At 41.1% G+C, this 13157-nt stretch overlaps 1 protein-coding gene across 30 annotated transcripts in view; it reads left to right on the top strand.

The window, feature by feature from the left end:
* HYCC1 (hyccin PI4KA lipid kinase complex subunit 1) overlaps positions 1-13157 on the top strand; it is a 51030-nt gene that overhangs the window by 15483 nt on the left and 22390 nt on the right. For 10 of the 30 annotated variants that reach the window (XR_014503521.1, XR_014503522.1, XR_014503523.1 and 7 more), the window contains exon 1: positions 3385-3749. The exons of 4 other annotated variants lie outside the window; for them this stretch is intronic. The gene's annotated coding sequence lies outside the window, so the exon portion shown is untranslated. Of the gene's footprint in view, positions 1-3384; positions 3750-3844; positions 4001-4127; positions 5011-10716; positions 10837-13157 lie in introns of those variants that run through there. 16 more of the 30 variants (XM_083405436.1, XM_083405441.1, XM_083405447.1 and 13 more) reach the window with 9 other exon arrangements.

A 13157-nucleotide genomic window follows, 5' to 3' on the forward strand; every position in this document is an offset into this window, starting at 1 on the left:
CCTCACTTGGGATGGAAGTTGTTAAGAAGGACAAAGGATACTGGAAGCAAGCTATTAATTAGCACATCATGATTTGCATATTATGTTTGTGCTTGTAGCTGAAATCTTACATGAGCTTGAAATCCCTTTCCAGTTCCTCTGCAACTTGTTTTCTTAATACCTTGTGAGATCAAGTGGTTCTCTTCTGTCCATTTACCATTGGTCTGGTCCCAAACCTGGAATAAGAATTAGTACTGCCAACTGAACTTCCTCCTCTTGCTTTCTCTTAAGGCACTTTCCATATATATTGGGAGCCAAATGCCTGTCCAATTACCAGCTTCCTGACATGTGCATGTTAGTTGCTGTTTATTTTATTGCATGTATATCTTACATTTCTTCCAAGGAACTCAAGGAAGCATGGAAACTGTTGGCTCTTAAAATCAAAAAGTTGGCAGGACACCTTTTAAAGTGATCCCAAATGAGAACGAAAAGGAACACAACTTTGGCAAGAGAAGGCAAGCAGACAATAAGGAATTTTTAAAAAGGCTCAGAGAACATACGGATGAAAACAGTACGACCAACAATAACAATCCTTTAAATATATTACAGTGGTACCTCGGGGTACATATGCTTCAGGTTATACGTGCTCCAGTGGCGCGGCAGCAGCAGGAGGCCTCATTAGCTAAAGTGGTGTTTCAGGTTAAGAACAGTTTCAGGTTAAGAATGGACCTCCGGAACGAATTAAGTACTTAACCCGAGGTACTACTGTATTAGTAGGAGCTCAGCAGCAGAGGCAGTTGGATGACAGTAGAATTAAAAGTGTGCTAAAGGAAGAAAAGGAGATTGCAGAGAAATGAAATTATTTGCATTTGTTTTCATTGTGGAAAACAGGGCAGAAGCCTGTGCCTCAACTGATGTATCTGGAAGGAAATCTGAAAGACTTAGGCAAATAGTGGTGATGAGAGATGCCTTATTGATAACTCAAAACTAAAAATTCACCAGTTCTAGATGGTATCTACCCAACAGTTCTTAAATAACTCAGATGTAAAATTTTCGATCTTCTAACCAATATATATATAACTTGTTCCTGAGATTTACATCCATACTTGAATATTAGAAAGTGGTCAATGTAACACAAATTCTTCAAAAGAGATCTGGGAGACGGGTGGGAATTCAGGAAATCACAGGCTACTTACATTAACAAGTGTTCTGGGGAAACTGGTTGGAACCATGATTAAATATATAAATTGCCAAGCAAATAGAAGAACAAGTATTGCCGAAGAACAGTGGAACGTCCTGTGTTCATGTCCTTGTGGGCTTTCAGTAGGGATCTGGTTTGCCTCCATGATAACAGGAGGACTAGATAGGCTGACCCAATAGGGTTCTTCTTAGGTTCTTATGCATATGATAATCCCCTCTCTACTTTGTCCTCACACAAACCCTTTGGGTTAGGGTAAGGCTGGGGGATGGTGACAGGCACAAGGTCACCAGCAAGCTTGATGGCTGAGTGTGAATTTGAACCTTGGTTTCTGCAGCCCTGGTATGACATTGTAACTACTGCATGACTTGTGTGTCTTCTTGGAGGTTTGCCTTGATCCGTCATTGCCACTGAAGGTCCAGGTGGCTTTGGTGGCTAGGAACATCTTCTACCAGCTACTGGTTGATCAGCTACAGCTGTTCCTGGGCAGGGATAATTTCCCTGCAGTGATTGACATGCTGGTAATCTGAATTGATTAATGAGACAGTTCGATTTCTATGAATATTATGGCAAAGAGGGTCCAGGAGCCACAACTTGTGCAGAATGCAGCTACTTGGTTACTGAGTGGATTCAATTATCAAGACAGTCCTGAAAGTGCTGCATTGGCTGCCAGTGTTCCACTAGGTATTTGTGATGGCTTATAAAGCTAGAAATAGCTTGCATCTATAGGTACTTAGAGACCTTCTTCCATACCAACCAGCCTCTTGAGTTAAGATAATGAGGAAGGCTTGTTAGTGGCTCCATATGGGAATGGCATCTGTTGTGCAGTAACCAGTGAAAGGGTCTTCTCTGCCATGGTACCCCAATTGTAGAATACCACCCTATTCCAACAGGTTTGACATCTACACTGTTAGGCTTCCCCCAGCAGCCTGAAACATAACTCTTAACCCAGGCACTCTGTATTTGGTTTTCTGTGGATTTGTTATTTGCTATGCTAGTTTCTACAATTTCTACCCTGTGTGCATTTGTATTGTGGCAAAATATGCATACATATACACACACACATACATATATGTGTGTGTTTCATTGTGTCCCATCCCAAAATATTTGGGAAGAAGGGTATGTTAGAAACACAAATGGATTGCTTGTAATTGACCAGTAAGGGTCAATTTAAGAAATCTCTGATCAGTCTCTTTCCTTCAATGATTTGTCTTCAGATTTTTCCTAGAGAGTTGCTGGCATGGTTAAAATGACACACAGTGTATTCCAAGTCTTCTTGAACCTTAACAGTTTCAGATGTTGAACAAGTCATATGTGCTAGATACCCTCATGCCATCAAGCTGAAATGGAATGAGTGGACAATATAGCTTTCGTTATCAAAGTGCCAACAACCATAAATCTGCATGCAGTTATAAAACAATTGTATGAGGATGGTGTGTGCAGTCCATAACTTGATATGATAGTGCTGAGCTCTTGCATTTCAGAAATGAAAGAACAAGCCTTTGAGAAATATAATTTACATTGGGGATTGCCTTTCCCACACATTTCAGACAACATGTCTTCACAGAATCATAGAATTGTAGAGATGGAGGGGATGAGGGTCATCTACTCTGCTCCCCTGCATTGCAAGAATCTTTTGACCAAATGTGGAGCTCGAACCCACAACCCTGAGATTAAGAGTCTACAGGCTTGCCTGTATCTTTGGGGTGACACTGCTTCTTTACCAAATAGCTGTATGTTGAAATCTGAAATTGTATTTACCCTTTTTGCTACCTGTTTGGGAAAGTGTGGTGTAGTGATCACTGGGGTTGAAAGCTCATTTCTTTGCCCATCGCATGGTGGCTGGGCTGGCAAATTGCTCTCTACATGTCGTGGAGTTAGGCGGTGCCGAATTTGTATAAAGTAGGGACATTGTTTCTGTTGCTGGGTCCCTGGAATTATCCGATGTATTCCAGTAATCCGGACTGAGCCTCATTATTCTGTGAAACGTGGGGCTGCGGACAGGGCACGGATGAGATTCGTCACTTGCATAGGCGTCCCGACCGACGGGCACAAAGCAGCAGGCGATCGAAAGGACGGAGACCTTCACCTCCTCTGACCTCCGAGGAACTCGATTGTAGTCTTTATTGTCAATCAGTCGATGACGGCACCAACGAAATCCCGCCCCTCGAGCTTTATCTCGGACCGCGCGCCTGTCATCTCACACCTCAGCTCTCTTCGGCGCGGGGTTGCGCCACCCCTTTGGGAAAGGACTAAAAAGGCGGGACTTGTTGCATTCCCCGCCCTCCCGAAGAGCGTCTATTGGCGTCGTAGATGGCTGCGGCGTCGCGATTGGTTTTGCTTGTCGAGCCACTCAGAAATCGGATTCGCTGGGCGGTGCGGGCATCTGCCGTGCTCTGTGCCCCCCTCCGCGTCAAGGCAGCCAGCTAGTCAGTCAGTCAGTCAGTCTTTCTTTCTCCTTCCTGCACTTTTGATGGTCCTCCAAAGCGAGTAGCGTTTTGAGCGGCGAAGCGGGGCATCGCTCCCGCGAGGGGTGAGCGGCGTCGGAGAGGCGCTTGAGGGTGGACGACGGGTGAGCCTGGGCAGCGGGCGCTCGCTCGCGCTGAGGGAACTTTTGGTTTCCCCTCTTTCTTTCTTTCCTTCCTTTCCTCCCTTGTCCCCCGCCCCCGCCCCGAAAAGAGAAAAGGAAAGAATTTGAACGTCGACTGGTTCTTTTTCCGTTGGAAAAAGGAGCGTTGGAACGGTTGGAAGGAGCGGGCAGTTCAGTTAACGGCTCGTCGGCATGGAGTGCGGGGGGCTTCCTTTCTCCTCGCGAGGTCGCAGGTTTGAACCACTCCCCCTCCTCCTCGAGGCAGACCCCCGAACGCCCCCTTCTTCTCCTCTCCTTCCCCCTTTCTTTTTTTGGGAAAGGCGGGCAGGAGCGGGAGAGAGGAGCGCGAGGGAGCCGGCCGCCGCCCTCTGGTCTCGACCTGAGGGGACAACGGGGGAAGCGCCGGCAACGGAGTGGGCGGCGGCGGGTCGCTGTGAGAAACGAGGGGGAGGCCGCTTGGCATCTGGCGCCCCTCGATCTTGCTCGGGACTGTGGGAGGCGGCGGGTATCCGTCCCGTGGCGGGGCGCGACGCCCGCTGGCTGCGGTCAAGGAGGGGGGGGGGTCGGCTGGGGATAGTTGGCTCTTCGCGCCTCCAGGACTGTCCTCGGAGCTCTGCCTGCAATCCGCTCCTTTAATGACTCGAGAGGGAGCCCTATTAATATCAACGGGGCTGATCTCCGCGTAAACAAGCCGAGGATGGCGGGGCATGCCAGGGTCAACGTGCAGCTCCGCCGCCGCCGCCTCCTTTTGCCCTGCACATTCCAGAGGGTGTTAGCTGTGCTCGAGCGAGAACAAAAAGGATTCTCGTGGCGCCTTGGAAGGCTGCCGGATAAAGTGGGGCTTTAAGACCACGAGCACTTTGCACCGAAACACACCCTTTAAGGTGCCAGCCACAATACTGTACTCTTTTGTTGCTGCTGCTGTCTTTTTTTTGCCGTTTCCACGCAGAGGCAACTGGGGGGGGGGGACCAGTGTCCTCAGAACTTCCAGAGCGGGTGGCTGAGTTAGTCTGTTGCAGCAAAAACAATAACCCCAATCCCAACAGTCTTGTGGCACTTTGAAGACGGGCACGTTTATTGTAGAATAAGCTTTTGCGGAAGAGAGCCCACTTCCTCTACTGCTTGAAGGGTTATCCTTAGCTGGCATATCTAAATGGGGTTGCAGAAGAAGAAGGGTGTGATCATCGAGGTAGTTTTACAGTGCTTTGCCCTCACAGAATCCATGCAGCCCCAAAGTAGTGAGGTGGGTGTAGATTTGGTTGATGGTATATTTGGTTATTAAGGAAAAAAATGAAAGAGTTTTAGTATATAGGCAGTGAAAGCTAGCTGGCACTGAGGACATCTTCATTCGAAAGTTAAATTGTCTGCAACTTGCTGTTTTGCCAAGGAGGCTTAACAAAAACTGTGGAAATAACCACAAGGGTATTTTTCAAAGGCCAATTATTAATAAAGTGGATAACTGTATATGCATGCTGTAGAAATACGTTCTATCTACCTTGTAATGGGACAGCATTCAGTAACAGTAAGACACAAGTTGCACTGCTGCCATACCATCTATTTCATCACCATTAACAGACATTCTTGCTCTGACTGTCCCTATAGTTTTCACTAATATATTTGCTTTCATCTTACTTTGCTTTTAGGGGTCACTGCCATGCATCTCAAAATCTTGCTATAAAAAGGAAAGTGTTTCTTTCCTGTCAGAACTTGACTTCTCAAATAATATTGGAAATTGTGCTCAATAACTCTTATTTTTATTTAAGTACTTAAAACTTTACATGCTTTTTGAAGATCTTAACTTAAAATCTGATGTTGCTGTCTTCTGATTAGATAGGCTACCTTTCTGTAATCCTTTTATTACATTTAAATCTGCTTAAGTCTGTTGTGATTGAAGGTAGCTGCGGAGTTGAAATCATTTGTCTCCATAGATTTTTTTTCAATCTGCTTAACAGGTTCAGGCACATATTTAGTGTTGCAATTTTTAAACCTCTAACACAAACCTTTAAACCTCTGATGCAGAAATTAGTGTGTTTTGTGTCTCCTTGTGCAATCTTGAAAATATGAATGCTTGCCCTGTGAATGCATTGTAGGGAATTTACACATCAAAAATGCAAATTGTTAATGCAGGCATGGGGATTTCTGCATTAAAATTTATATTGACTATGCAGATGAAATATATTTTGACACTCATTAAAAGGGTAGAGTGGACAGACAGAATATAGTTATTTTAATGGCTGCTTGTTTTGGCACTCAAACTGCATATTCACTTGACACGCAGTCCAGACACACACAGAAAATGAAACAGCATTTATTGAGTACATTTCATTGAAGTAGATTTCACTATGATGTTGGCTATTTGCCTAATAGTAACTGATCATGGTAGCCCTCTTACATACAAGGGGTTACTATAAATGGACCCTTTGAAGTTATTATTTTTTTCAAAGTCAGTGCAGTATTCCTTACAGAGAATAAGCTTATGTAGAATAAGCTTGACTATATTTTAGAGTTACATGGGTAGCTCCTGCTTATCTGTTGCCTCTGGTACATATATTCCCACTGTGCAGTGGAGGAATTACTAATTACATTTTCATTCCACCTTTTTTCCAAAGTGCTCGGGAGTGATGTGCATCAGGGATTGCCAGCATGGTGCCCACAGGCACCAATATGCCTATCCATCAGTGCCCCCCAATATACATAGTTATCCCTCTCCCATTTTGTCCAACAAGTTCAGTGGGAGAGAATTATTTCTTGTAGCTTTGTAGATGAGTCATCGTTTAAAGCTGGGTCTCCCTGTCCTTACCATGGCACCCACATTATTGTACCATGCAATTTAAAAATAATTTAAAAAAAAACTTGAGGGAATGCCCTCAGAGTCTTTGGGAATGGAATGCCTTTACAGTCCTCATAGTAACCAAGTATGTTTTTAAAGATCATGGCACAATGTAAGGTAGGTCATATGAGACACCCCAGGGAATAAATATCCACCAATCCTGATGTAATTACCATATTTGAATACTAAAATTAATGCCTTTTTTTTTTAGTGGCAAAAGGACCTATACAGTCTCCGATTGCCACCAGCTGCAAAGTCAAAAGCACCAAAACTACTCTAGAAACAAAATATTGTATAGATGCATCTACAAATGTGCCCATAGTATCACTGGAAACTCCAACACCACCACTTATTATCACATAATTGCACAGATGTAATGCCCAACATTAGTAGCACCCATCAGCATAGGGTGCTTGTTGTACAAATGCTATTATAATTGTGCCTTGCCAAGTCCACTTGGTCTCATGCACAGCGCACAAACATACTGTCTGGAAGTGTCCAGATTGCCTCCCTTGTCAGAAGCCACCATGGTTTAATGGGCAGGTGGGCAGCAACTGACCTTTGTAGTTACCAAGTCCTAGAAATTTAATAAATAATACTAACAACAACTGACATTTGTAGTCAACAAGCTTTCTGAGTCATTCGCTCAAACGGGTTGAAATTGTCAAATGGAGCCAGCAACAGGAAAGGGTTGCAGCAGCTAAAAACAACACCTTTGCCATGGAAAAAGCCACAGCCAGAGAGAAGGAAGGAGCTCCTAACTGCAAGAGATAGTTAGATATGTAGGTCAGTGGGTAGGTGGAGATATGAAAGCTATAGTTCCCTTTCAGAATTCTGCTGTGGGACCACTGATCACAAAGAATGTTGAGACCATTGCATATGAAAAATCATTTGGAGTGTATTCAGTTGGAAGGAATAGTATTTTATTGGCTAAATTTTTTAAAAAACTTTTTTCCTGACTATGGCTTGGCAGGGAAAAGTGTGAGAAGAAATTCATAGGCTTTTGCATTGTGTGTGTGTGGCACACTTTCACTTTTTTCTAGAACTGTAGCCCTATGGGTTTGTGGTACTAAAAGAAATTATTTTCTGTATACAGTACTTATTTGAAAGTCATCCCATGAAACCCAGTAGGGTTTAGTCCTGAATAGACCTGCATAGGACTAGAAATTCTGTCTCCGGCTCCACCCACCACTATCCCTGCCAACAGATTTTCCTAAGGGAATGTTGCTTTTTAAAGAAAAAAATTGCCCACACCTGTGAAACACCATCAAGGGCTGGTGCTAAAGAAGAATCCCTAGGGAACTTAGCATCCCTCTTAAAATTTATGTTCCCCTACCAGTGTGTCCCTGTTCTGCCTTCTCTTTCCCCTCTATCTCTTGTCTGTCCCCAGCAGTCTCTTCCAGAGCAAGGATGTTGCTACTGTAGTGGTTATTTTGATTCTTCTACTTGGTTTAGGATTTGAGAGTGATCCTATCTTTGCCCAATAGGCATAATGCAGTCCTGTAATCTCTTTATTCACTGTAGTATGTGAAGACAGTTCTTAATGCATCCCCAAAACCCATTGTGTCCTATGTATTTCACTGGAGTGTGTTTAAATAGTTTGTAATGTTTATTGCTGCAAACTTTATGATGCCACACAAGAGACCCAAGTTAAACAATATTTGTACAACTCTTGCAACTCTTACTATAGCTGATCTTGAAATAGCTACTGTCCTACTGTTTCTGTTCTCTGTTCTCCAGAGTTACCTTCCTACTGACACCAGCTCACGGAGGATGGGGCCTGCTATCATTTTACTGCTTGTAAAACTAACAGTATACGTTAAAGCAGTGACTTTGGCTGTATTTATACAGATTATTTTGTTTGTTTTGAACACTGTTTAATTTCTTTTATTGGTCCTGAAAGTTGACTCTTTAAAAGAAACATTTGACAATGGCGTATATAATATATGTGGTTTATTTTCCTTCTCTGTCTTTTTGTGGATTAAAACAAAATAAAATTGCTTTCAGGAAGACTCACCAGGGAGGTTTAAATACCGCACAGGAGAACTTTGCAGGGTTGCTTTTGGAAAACAGACCATAATGTTGCTGTAATTAGTTTGCTTGGCTCTACATTCATACCTCGGGTTGAAGTAGCTTCAGGTTGAGCCTTTTCGGGTTGTGCTTTGTGGTGACCCGGAAGTAACGGAACACGTTACTTCCGGGTTTCGCCGCTTGTGCATGCGCAGACGCTCAAAATGACATCACACGCATGCGCAGAAGCGTCAAATCGTGACCCGCAGACGTGGGTTGCATTCGCTTCAGGATGTGAACAGGGCTCCGGAACGGATCCTGTTCGCATCCAGAAGTTCTACTGTATATTGCAGTCTTCAGTCATGCTTTGATCCTGCACTGAATTCTTCATGAAAAGGACATACAGGTTTTGCTAATTCAGTATAGTCTTAAATACACAACCAGAATATTACATGCAAGTTTTTTCTCTATATTTATTATCTTAAAGCTTTAATCGGCTATTGTATTTAGTATTGTACATGCATGCCACAAATAATCCTTTAGTTATCAGTGGCATTTTTTTTTCTATGTAAGACTCAAAATGATGTCATTTTTGGAGTTTGTATTCAAGAATTTTATTATGCATAGATCTCATAATTACTACTGGGAAGAGCAGAATTAAAGGAACAAACTTTCAATATTATAATTAAATTAACACTAAAGTCAGTTGTCAAACATTTGCTCTGCTAGAAGTAATTTACATTCTGTTCAAAGCAGAAATGTAAATAAAACTATATAAACATTATAAAGCTGTGTAAGAACATTTAATCTCTGTAGTGCAATGCAGCACATTTTATTGATATTTTAAATATTTAATGTGGACAAAAACAGATTTGACATACATGATTCTTGTACCATATATTTGTGAGCTTTTGCTTTCACATGATATTGTATTCCTGGTGGCTCAGTTAAATGCTAGGGTTTGGTTTGCCAATTACATTTGCATAGTTGTTTCTGTACTACTTATCTTAAGTATGTACTAGTAAGGTCTTGTACAAACATACACGTATGCGTGAAGGTTTCCTCAATGATGCCAAACTGCACTATGAGCCATGTGTATATATTAATGTAATGTTCACTGGTGTTGGTATACTATCCATAACTCATTTTAAAATTGTGGACGAAGAGCAGATGTAATAACGATTTCCTTAAGTTCTTGTAATGCATTATAGCTTTCAAAAGCATGTGATGCATATTTTCATTGTTTTTCTGTAGGAGGCTAATGTTTAATACCCTATTTAAAATTAAAAGTTTCTTTAAAAGTGCCTACGTTGATGCATTTCTATTTGTGGAGGACTGGACCAATCCTATTTTCCCCTCCTGTAGCTGTTGAAGCTTAAGTTGGAGTGCATCCTGTGTGGTTGACCTGAGAGAAACTACTCTGCCTGATTACCTTTAAAAGCCAGAAGCAAGCTTGTTGCATTTTCTAGCTGGCATAGGGCTGTGTTGCAGAAACCTTGAGTATGGCTCAAGCTGATTGCTCTGTCATTTCTTTCCACTTCTTTGCACGGTATTCCTGTGTTCTGTATAAGGATTTCCCTCCTGTGTTGAAATAGAAGCACTGATAGCACTAGGACCAATCAGGGCCGGATTTAGGTTTGATGAGGCCCTAAGCTACTGAAGGTAATGGGGCCTATACGTCCAGCTGTCCTTTGTCAACAACAAATTGTCACTGTTTTTTGTGTTGAATATATGCTATATGGTAATTTATGGACCTAGTAGGTAACTAAGGCCATTGGCTCATAACAGAATATGTATTTTATCAAAGTAATTGTTGGACTGAAATACAATTGGAAATGTACATCCAGGTTGTTTTTTCCTTTAATTTTTTTTTGGGCCCCCAAGAGAGTGGGGCCCTAAGCTATAGCTTGTTTAGCTTATACGTAAATCCAGCACTGGGACGAATCTGAGTGCATGGGGAAATGAGGTATTTGGCCTTATAAATCCTGAGCTCAGTTCTGTTCTGTTATTTCTTCATGACAAGTTTGTAAATGACTGACAAACGTATGATGAATGTTATTGTCTTGCAAATGACCAAGTAGAGAATATTTTCATTTTACTTTCAGGTTCACAAATGATGAAAGTTACAATCCGGTACACGTGTATTTGGATGTAAACCCCATTTAACTCAGTAGGTCTTTTGAGTTGACATGTATAGGATTGCGTTGGAGCACAGCTACATTTGGCCAAGTAGGTTACTAAGACTTTTTCTGGGTTGAATAAGTTGTGAATCTGGATGGTTCAATTTACTTCTAATATCTCTCATGGATAATTTGCCTTTCCTAAGCCATGTTACTCACAAAATATAGTTCTGATCTTTGCCTAATTGTCTAATGGAGCTTCAGAGTCCATTAGGAATACAGATAGTTATAGTCATAAGTGAAAATTGAATCAATAGAAGAACCTTTCAAACTAGATGTATGAGGGGAAATAGGCTTGATAATTCTTGAAAATGTATGCTGTAAATCGTACAAAATGACAGGGTGCTGACCACACCCAACTTCTGCTTTTTTGTTCTTGAATCAGCATTCTTAGGAGCTGTTTTATAAACAAGCCCTTTGTATGCCTCTGAAATGTGGTAACATTTAGATTATAAGCCTATTTTGCAAGCATATGAAGCAGTTGGCTTTCATATGTTTTCTTTGACTGTTCGTCACTATTTCAATGACAATAAAATGATAATTCTTGTGTTCTGTGATTGTTTGAGAGGACTAGAGTATTAAATCAGGGTGGAGTTGGAATAGGTTTTCTGAAACTGTTACAAGTTTGCTCATAGTTCAAGAATGTATGTGGTAAGATTCAAATCTCCGAAAAATGTCTCTTCAGTTTTGTGTTGCACCCTTTGAAAATTATCAGTTTTTCCTTTTTATACTAGTCATATCGTTTTTCTTACAATATTCAACAGTTGGTGAGAATCTTTACATAATTTCATAGTAATATTTAATATGTAAAACAGTGCTTCAAGATGAAGGTGAAAAGCTTTTCTCCCCTGCAGTATTTACTTTCCTTATTACATTTAGCAAACTTCTAACCTAGTTAGGAGAATTATTGCCTATTTGCCGGCCAGTTTGAAACAACAGAACTGTTTTGGGAACTAAGCAGAGGTTATATGTCTCTTTCTTTTCCTTAAACCCTCCTTTTCCCACTGTTGCACCTCATTATCACCTATGTAGTCTTGTGTAAGACTGTTGGTGATTGACTCCTCCCAAGAATCATGGAAGACTGCAAGTGGTCTTAAATTTTCAAAATAAACTTTACTATAAAGATTCAAATGACTGAAACATTCACGCAGCGCTTAAACTATAGAACTTGCTGCTATAGCAGGCAGTGATGGCCACCAACCTAGATAGCTTTAAAAGAGTGTTGAACAGGTTCATGGAGAAGACCATCAATGGCTTCTAGCCATGATGGCTATGCTATGCCTCCACAGCTTGAGGTTTCCAAATACCAGGTACTGGAGACTGCAGGAGGGAAGAATACTCTTGTGCTCAGACTCTGCTTGAAAATTCCCCTTAGGCATCTGGTTGGCAAGTGTGAAAACAGGATGCTGGACTAGATGGAATATTTGGAAATTATTTCCTAAGTGTATAAAGATGTCTGGAATAAACTCTAGGAGCAGAAAAGCAGTAGTCTCAGTAGACTAAGGCTCCTGTCGTCTTGTTGTTTTTGAATAATAAATGGGTGGTAATTATTACTATAGATTTATTCTGTGTTAATATGGTATAGCTGTGACAAGTAAACAGATTAACTGTCTACCAGCATATACAGCATAAAGTTGTTTGATATAGGTTTAGGGAGATAAAATAAGGTATCACATATCACTAGGGTTTTTAAATTTAAAAAGTTGACCTTTTCATTAAAAACATCACTTGGTTTCAAACTGCATGTAGTAGTCTGACTTGAAGCAACTAAAACCATGCTGTTTTGTAGCTTCCTGCTGTTGGCACCGAATGGATGTTTGCTTCTGCATTGTATGAACTTCATTTTAATTGTGGATTGTTCATAAATAATTCATCTGATAAAATTAATAGTGCAATTTAACATTATAATGAAAGACAAGGCCTTTCACTTTATCTTGTTATATGTCTTGCATCGGTACCAAATTAATGTAACATTATTTCAAATAAGTAAGTATTTTTTTTAAAAAAATATGTATCTCAGATATTTCAGTGGAGTTATATTGGAGAGTCTCAGCTTGATCTTTCATCAATATTTGTTAATCTGTTAACATTTGTTACAGTTTCTACTATTAAGCAAACCAAACTTCTTTGATATAGAATAATCAGTTTGCTATGGTTAGCATTTCTGAGGAACCAAGAATGTCTGCCTTCAAATTTGGTTGGCTTGTCTTCAGTTTCACAGCAGAGCCTATATTGTGCTGTGGAACTATTTTTTGTGTATGTCTACTTTATATATTTCAAAAACAGTGCAATGGAGTGGATTTGATTTGGCTTGACTTTATAAGGAAGGATAAATGTGGAAAAGAAAAGTATTTTGGCTGACACACAGCT

The sequence above is a fragment of the Podarcis tiliguerta genome, assembly GCF_965153285.1.
Source record: "Podarcis tiliguerta genome assembly, chromosome: 12".
NCBI lineage: Eukaryota > Metazoa > Chordata > Lepidosauria > Squamata > Lacertidae > Podarcis > Podarcis tiliguerta.